Source organism: Ictidomys tridecemlineatus, chromosome 13 (assembly GCF_052094955.1).
Source record: "Ictidomys tridecemlineatus isolate mIctTri1 chromosome 13, mIctTri1.hap1, whole genome shotgun sequence".
NCBI classification, from domain to species: Eukaryota; Metazoa; Chordata; class Mammalia; order Rodentia; family Sciuridae; genus Ictidomys; species Ictidomys tridecemlineatus.
Window position 1 is genome coordinate 5,623,260 of NC_135489.1, and position 6,946 is coordinate 5,630,205.

A 6,946-nucleotide genomic window follows, 5' to 3' on the forward strand; every position below is an offset into this window, starting at 1 on the left:
CTCCCTTTGCAATTTAATAAGTATTTAAAGGGGAGTGATTTGCATCTCTGTTTATATTCTGTTACTAATAGAAGCATCAATTTTCTTATGTATGTCAACATAGAGTTGTAGGTTTTCATTTATTCCTGGATTGTGTTATTATTTTTATACTTGGATGCTTACATGTTAAGTTATGGAGAGGAGCTGGCTGTGGGCCTTAATTTCACACATTACCTTCATTCTCTGTGAACCCCCCGCCCCAGGATTTTGCTCTTGGATGCTTTGTTTGATTGTTTGTTTATGTCAGCTCAGGAATGAGTCATTTTCACAAAGGTTCTTTTTTCCTATTAGTTAGGGATGGTATTTAGAAGGCCAAGTTTTGATGGCTTGGTCTCTGTGTTGCTATTGCTTTATCACTGCTTCTAAGCATGTAGGTATCTAAGTGGTCACTGAATTTCTATGTGCAATTGTTCAGGGAGAAACAATAGATAGCAGGGAAACTTCCTGAGCAAGATTACAAGATAAGATGATTTAATAAAATCAAGGACTCAAGGATTCACATTTGTTTGACATTTAGCAGTTATCAAATGTGTTTTAAGGAACTTAGTTTTCTACCCCTGACAGAATGGATGTCTGCATCCATTAATAATTTTCATCTATATTAACATACTAATCTCTACATAAACACATTTATATCACTTTATTCATAATTCAAATAAAACTATGAAATCTTTCAAAAAATAAAAATTTGGGTATCAAATTAAGAAGAGTGTTTCTAAATCTCTTTTACTCATTCAGTGAATGCAGATATTGGTTTTCTATGGTTTAATTTTATGCATAAATGGAAAATCCACAATAGCTTGAAAAATATTTTAAATGTACAAAAATATATATTTTTTTGCTAAATAATGGCTATTTGTTAATACAGTTACAACTTAATTTAAACTTTCCTCCCCAAATGAACAAATAAGCAAAACACTTTCCCTTTATCTGTGTATTTTTCAGTATTTTAAGTTTGATCACTCATAGATGTGTGAATTATTTTTTAATTTTTGTTGTTTTTTTTTTTTCGTAACTGAAAGGAGCCAGATTTTATGCGGATATTTATTGGAAGTGCAGAAATATTAAGCATTCTTAGACAATTTCAGGCAAATTTTTAAGCATAATTATGGACATTCAAGTATACATAAGACTTCAGAACATAAAAGGAAATGCAATACTGATTTAAAGCAAGAAAACTCAAGCAAAAATGAGTTCATTGATCTTGTAATTACATAACAATGTCTCTCGATTGTCAATCATCTGTTCCTAACCCTGACTACCTGCCTCTGGGCATATTCACATCCAAGAAATTACTCTTGGAATTTCAAAGCTAATTGAAGACAGTAGATTGTACATTGATCTTTTTAGCTTCATTAAATCACAGAATTTAAACTGTTCTATTCAGGATAAGGGAAACATAACTTTGTATTTGTTCACCATGTGATTCAAATGAAGCTGAAGATGGAAATGGAGGGGAAAGCTCTTTGTTCACACCTCTGCTCTTCAGTTTCTCCTCTTATTTCATTCCATAGGGGTGAAAGGGGTAAGGAACACTGTTTTTAGACCCTGGCTACCTTCCTTGGTTACTACTCTAATCTAGGTATGGAATCTGTAGGATTCTGTTGAAAATATTATTTGTCTTAATATTATTTAACCTAGGATGTTTCTTTTTTAAAAATATTTTGATTTGTAAATGGACAGGATGTCTACACTTTATTTAGTTTTATGTGGTGCTGAGAATCCAGCCCAGTGCCTCACGCATGCTAGGCAAGCGCTCTACCACTGAGCCACCGCCCCAGCCTTCTCAGATGTTTCTTAATTGTGATTTACAGAACAGAGTCACCATTTTACATTTTATTAATGTAATGAAATATACAACATGTTATAAGAAATGTAAATTGTACTGAGAGTCAAAGAGTTTGCTGCGGGTAAGAAGCTTGTTTCTATCCTGATTCTTTATTATTTTAGCATTACAGAGTCTCCATTCCAGATAATCATCCTAAACTCTGCATATATTTTCTGGGAAATCATAGTTCAAAAAATGCAACTTTTAATTATGGAAAAGAATCATTTCTAACAGAAGATTAGTAGAAATTTTTACAAGACATTTTAAAATGTAATTTGGAATTTTTGTTCCTATAGAAATATTTTTTTATCTATAGGCATAATTTATACAAGATTAATTTATAAAAATATATGATTTTTATAATAAAAGTGGCAGCAAGTACATGACGGTGAGGGATAGTTCTTTTCTCAGATCCACCTGGAGAACCTGAATGGATAATATCATTTTTACCAAGTTTTAAATGAAGAGCCAACAAGTTAAACTCAGTAGATTTATATATGTTTATTTATTTAGATTGTATTTCCTTCTCCAGGACAGTAAATAACAAAAGAATGTGCTTTATACAGATTTTATAGAGGCTCTTTAGCCTAGGTAATTTTTTCCACCAGGTTCCCCATCTGCTTGTGAGTAATCTTTGAAAGTGTGAATGAGAAACCAACCAACAAACAGCACGAAATCCCCATAAGACTTGGAAGAAATTATCTTCTTCATCTTCTTAGTATGATGTTAACAAAGGATTCTGATTTCTTGAACTTTACATTTTGAAAGAAATGTTTTATCTATCTATCTATCTATCTATCTATCTATCTATCTATCTACCTACCTACCTATCTACCTATTTATTTATTGTATGGGGATTGAATGCAAGGGCACTTGGCCATGGAGCCATATCCCCAGCCCTTTATTTAAATTTTTAAATTTTGAGACAAGGTCTTGCTCAATTGCTTAGGGCTTAGTTAAATTACTGAGACTGGCTTTGAACTTGCAATTCACCTGCTTAAGTCTCCTCAGCTGCTGGGGTTACAGGTGTGTGCCATTGTACCTGGCTTTAAAGGCAGAAAATAAGTCATATGATTAGGCATGGAGCTAGTTGGTTCTTCAAGATGTAATGAAGTATGGGCTTATTTAAACAAAAAAATGTATGACTATTCGAGCAATAATTGTTACTACCTATTTTTATGGCTACACATATATGTACACACACACATATATGTATATACACAAATATATGTATATATATTACACATAGTTGTTACTTATCCAAAACATTTGGATTAAGAGAAAACATGTTTTAAATTGTTACCATTTTTCAATTTGAATGTAAGAACTGCCAAGCAAACAGTATAGATGCAATGCATTTAACTTTCATAGGTATACATCTACAGTATGCAAATTCAATGTTTAAATAATGTGGAAATTATATAAGCAGAAAAATATATTTCTAGCTCCAATATTAACTTAAATGGTTTTGTATTCTTATAAAGAAAATAATTTTGGTATTTTTAATTGTGCAAAAATATTGAAAATCTAAGTATTTATTTTTGTTGTTCTAATCTGAATTTCTTTTTAATTATGAACAATGGTCACTTGACAGAAAAAAAATTGTGGAAGCCTAGTAGATACTTTAATGATGACTATTTGCATAGTACACATGGATGTAATTCTAGTATAGAATAATTTATTAAACATAAGTTATCTGTGAAAATTAGCAAATCACAGAGTAGGTGATTCTTCTCAGGACATTTCAAAATAGGTAGATGTCATAGTAGTTGGGTGGACAGACTTTTTCTTAGAAATTGAGTCTGAGGCAAGTAGTAGCTGCAGGCGATATTCAACTATCAATCCATAAATACTAGTTCACATTATTTTTGAAATTTTGAGAAAATTGCCCTTTAACCTTTACTTGCAGTAAGTTTATTAAACCCTGCAGGTTTACAACTTGATATTCAAGTAGGCTCCCATTTCTGTTTCTTATGGATTCCATGTGATTGCATCACGGGTTAGCACCCTGCCCGCTGAAACTCCTCCAGCGCTTCCTATCCACAGGGCTGATGCGCTTGGGTCTCGTCTTCTGGTGCTTTGAGGGCTTGTGCCTGCCCTTAGCTCTCCAGGGAGGCGAGGGAGGCAGCTCCACAGCAGGACTCAGGTAGGAAAGCTGTGCTGGAAGCACATTCCTCTCTTCCCCCTCACTGAGCAGTCAGTGGCCCCCACTGGAGAACACCTCCATTTTCCCTAAGTCCCTGGTCATTAATTAATTCATTAACTAATTTATTTTTTAATTTTTAAAGAAAGATATTACTTCAGTATACCCCCCAAACACAAAAAGCACTTAATCATTTTGAATGGATGTCTATAGATACAGCTATCATTTTCAACTTAAAATCATAATGCTTTTTAAAAAATTTTTTAGACTTCTTGAATATTTTGCCTATGTTTTATTTTAGATTTTGTATATTTTACTTTTCAAGTTTTAAAGTTTAAAATGAGTTAATGACACATGAGTGAAAGGGGATGGATTCCTGGAATGAGCAGATTTTAAGTTGGTTGCTAAGTTGAGTTCAGTAACACTCTTGAGGTTCTGATGGAAACCGTGTCTCATCTGGAATGGCATCTGCAGGAGTAGTCAAACTACAAATTCACGTTTCAGTAGGAGTGTTGAGTGGCAGGCATAAGTACCTGGCTCTGCAGATTCTAACCCTGGAATCCATGATACAAAACTTCTTAACCCAGTGGCGTGCTGGTAAATTCTCAAGAACCAGTTTGTGGAGGACAGAGGGAGCAGGATTTGAGCAGCAGTTTCCCTTCTGTAAACACTCCCAGAATGGCTGGCCTCCCCCAGGACAGGCCCAGGTGAACTCTGTGGACAGAGTGGTGGAGACGCACAGGCGCTCCCCATCTCCCGTCTCCCAGCTGACAGACACAACATGAATGACACCTGGAGTCAACTTAATAGCAAAAGGCAGTGAAAATATTAATGTGATGATTTTTTCACATTATCTTTTCTACTCTAATTCATTAGATTTTACATTGAAATAATTCTATTTTTTCTTCATAATTCCTACATTTAAAAACTGGCTCACAGAGTTTTTTATTTTTCTTTTTTTCTTTTTTGTACCAGGGATTGAACCCAGGGGCACTTACCCACTGAGCCGCATCCTTAGCCCTTTTTTATATTTGAATCAGACTCAGGGTCTCACTAGGGCCTAGCTAGGTTCCTGAGGCTGGCTTTGAACTTGCCATCCTCCTGCCTCAACCTCCTAAACTGCTGGGATTACAGTGTATGCCACCAAGCCGGGTTGACTCACAGAGTTCCTAAATTTGTGATGATCCATTCTCACAACTGGTACAAACCATCGCAGGCACACCAGTCTGAACGAGCCCATGGAGCCTGTCTTCAGAGATGCTGAGGGCAGGAAGAATACTAAGGACAAGCACAAGTGGTCAGCAGGATACCTGAGCAGCAGGCCCTCAGATCCTGCTGGTTGACATGTTTTTAGGCTATTTTTCATCTCATTCTTGGAGATTCTGTATGTGTGTATGTGCAGGGAAGGTAATGGGAAGTTGTTCTGAGCACTTTAAAATGAGTAGTGATGGCTTCTAAGAGAACATGATCTCCAAACCATTCAAAGCAAGTCCTTCAGAGATGCCCGTTCCTTTCTTGCCTTCAGCATTTAAAGAACTGTCCTTCTGGGCTTGTTTTTGTTAGGTTTTATGTCAAACTGCTTTTCCCCAAACTTTGGTGTTCATTGCTGCCCTGCCATAATCCCCCTACGCTGACTGGCGTGGTTATTACCATTTATGGGAAGGCTCTGTGCTGAAAGCCAGTTATGAGTTTCTGTCCCGATGGATCATGATGAAGTCGGAGCGGCTGTCATCCACAGCAGTATGAGAGCCTCAGATGGGGAAGAAAGGAGTGCCAGGGATCATTGATAGAGTCATCTCTGCAGTTCTGCTGACAAACTGGATGGCTGCTTTGCCGGGTTTCTAATATTAGGAAATATTTCTGGTGGCCTGTCATCTTCTTGAATCATTTGGAGTGTAGATCATGATTGAAATTTCCTGGTTTTACTCTGATAATGAGGACTGATTCTTTTTTTTTTCTGATAATGAAGAATTATATGCAAAGTATGTAAATAACATAGTGAAAACCAAGCAATTCAATGGAGAGGCAATGGTACATAAAATCATAGGAGCAGAAACCTAGGAGCATCAGTCTTGCATAGTCATTTTAAAAGGAAACAATTTGCCTATCAAAGTAATTGTTTCCCAAATACTGTACAGATCCTCGAAGTTAGTGATTATTACATAAGCACCTTAAACAGGAATCAAGAGGTAAGTAGTTTAAAAAAAATACTTTGTTTTTTACTGACAAGTAGATTGATGTTTTTGCACAGCTAAGTGACATAGTTACCATTGAAAAGTACTTCTAGCTTGGCATAAACTCTTAATTTGTTTTCTTACCACCACTCCATAGCAAAGCTAGTGTGAGGAAAAGAAAAAAAAAAAAGACTTTCTGACATTATAAAATTCTATTTTAAAGAACTACTGCTGTCATCTCCCCGGAAACTGAAAAATCATTCCATTTAGAATTTCCTTATGCAATATTTTTCATTCATTTCTAAATTTTATCATGTGTCTTACCATAAATGCCATGGGAAATTATTGTGATGTCACAGATGAAGCAAGGTAAATAGAAGGGTCACAGAATGACCAGGATTGCCTGTGGACAATGATTCTGCTTTATTTCTTTTAAAGTTTTATTGGTTTTATTTCTTTTAAAGTTCACAGGATAGTCAGACAGGTATGGAAAAAGAGGACTTAAATATGCCATAAAGCACAGCTCTTTAGGTTATGTAAGTTACAAAACAACAATTCTTCCATGTCTCTGAAATTTGCTCTCTTTATATTCACCAATCATGGCTCTTACACCCAGATTTGTTTAGAAATGAAACTTAAAGTATAAAAATACATATCTTATTTGCTTAATTTATATGTGCCCCCAAATTTATTGGCACCTTATTATCTACATTATTTTTCCGAAATTTCTGGTTCTCAATGTTCACACCTCAGTGCCATGAG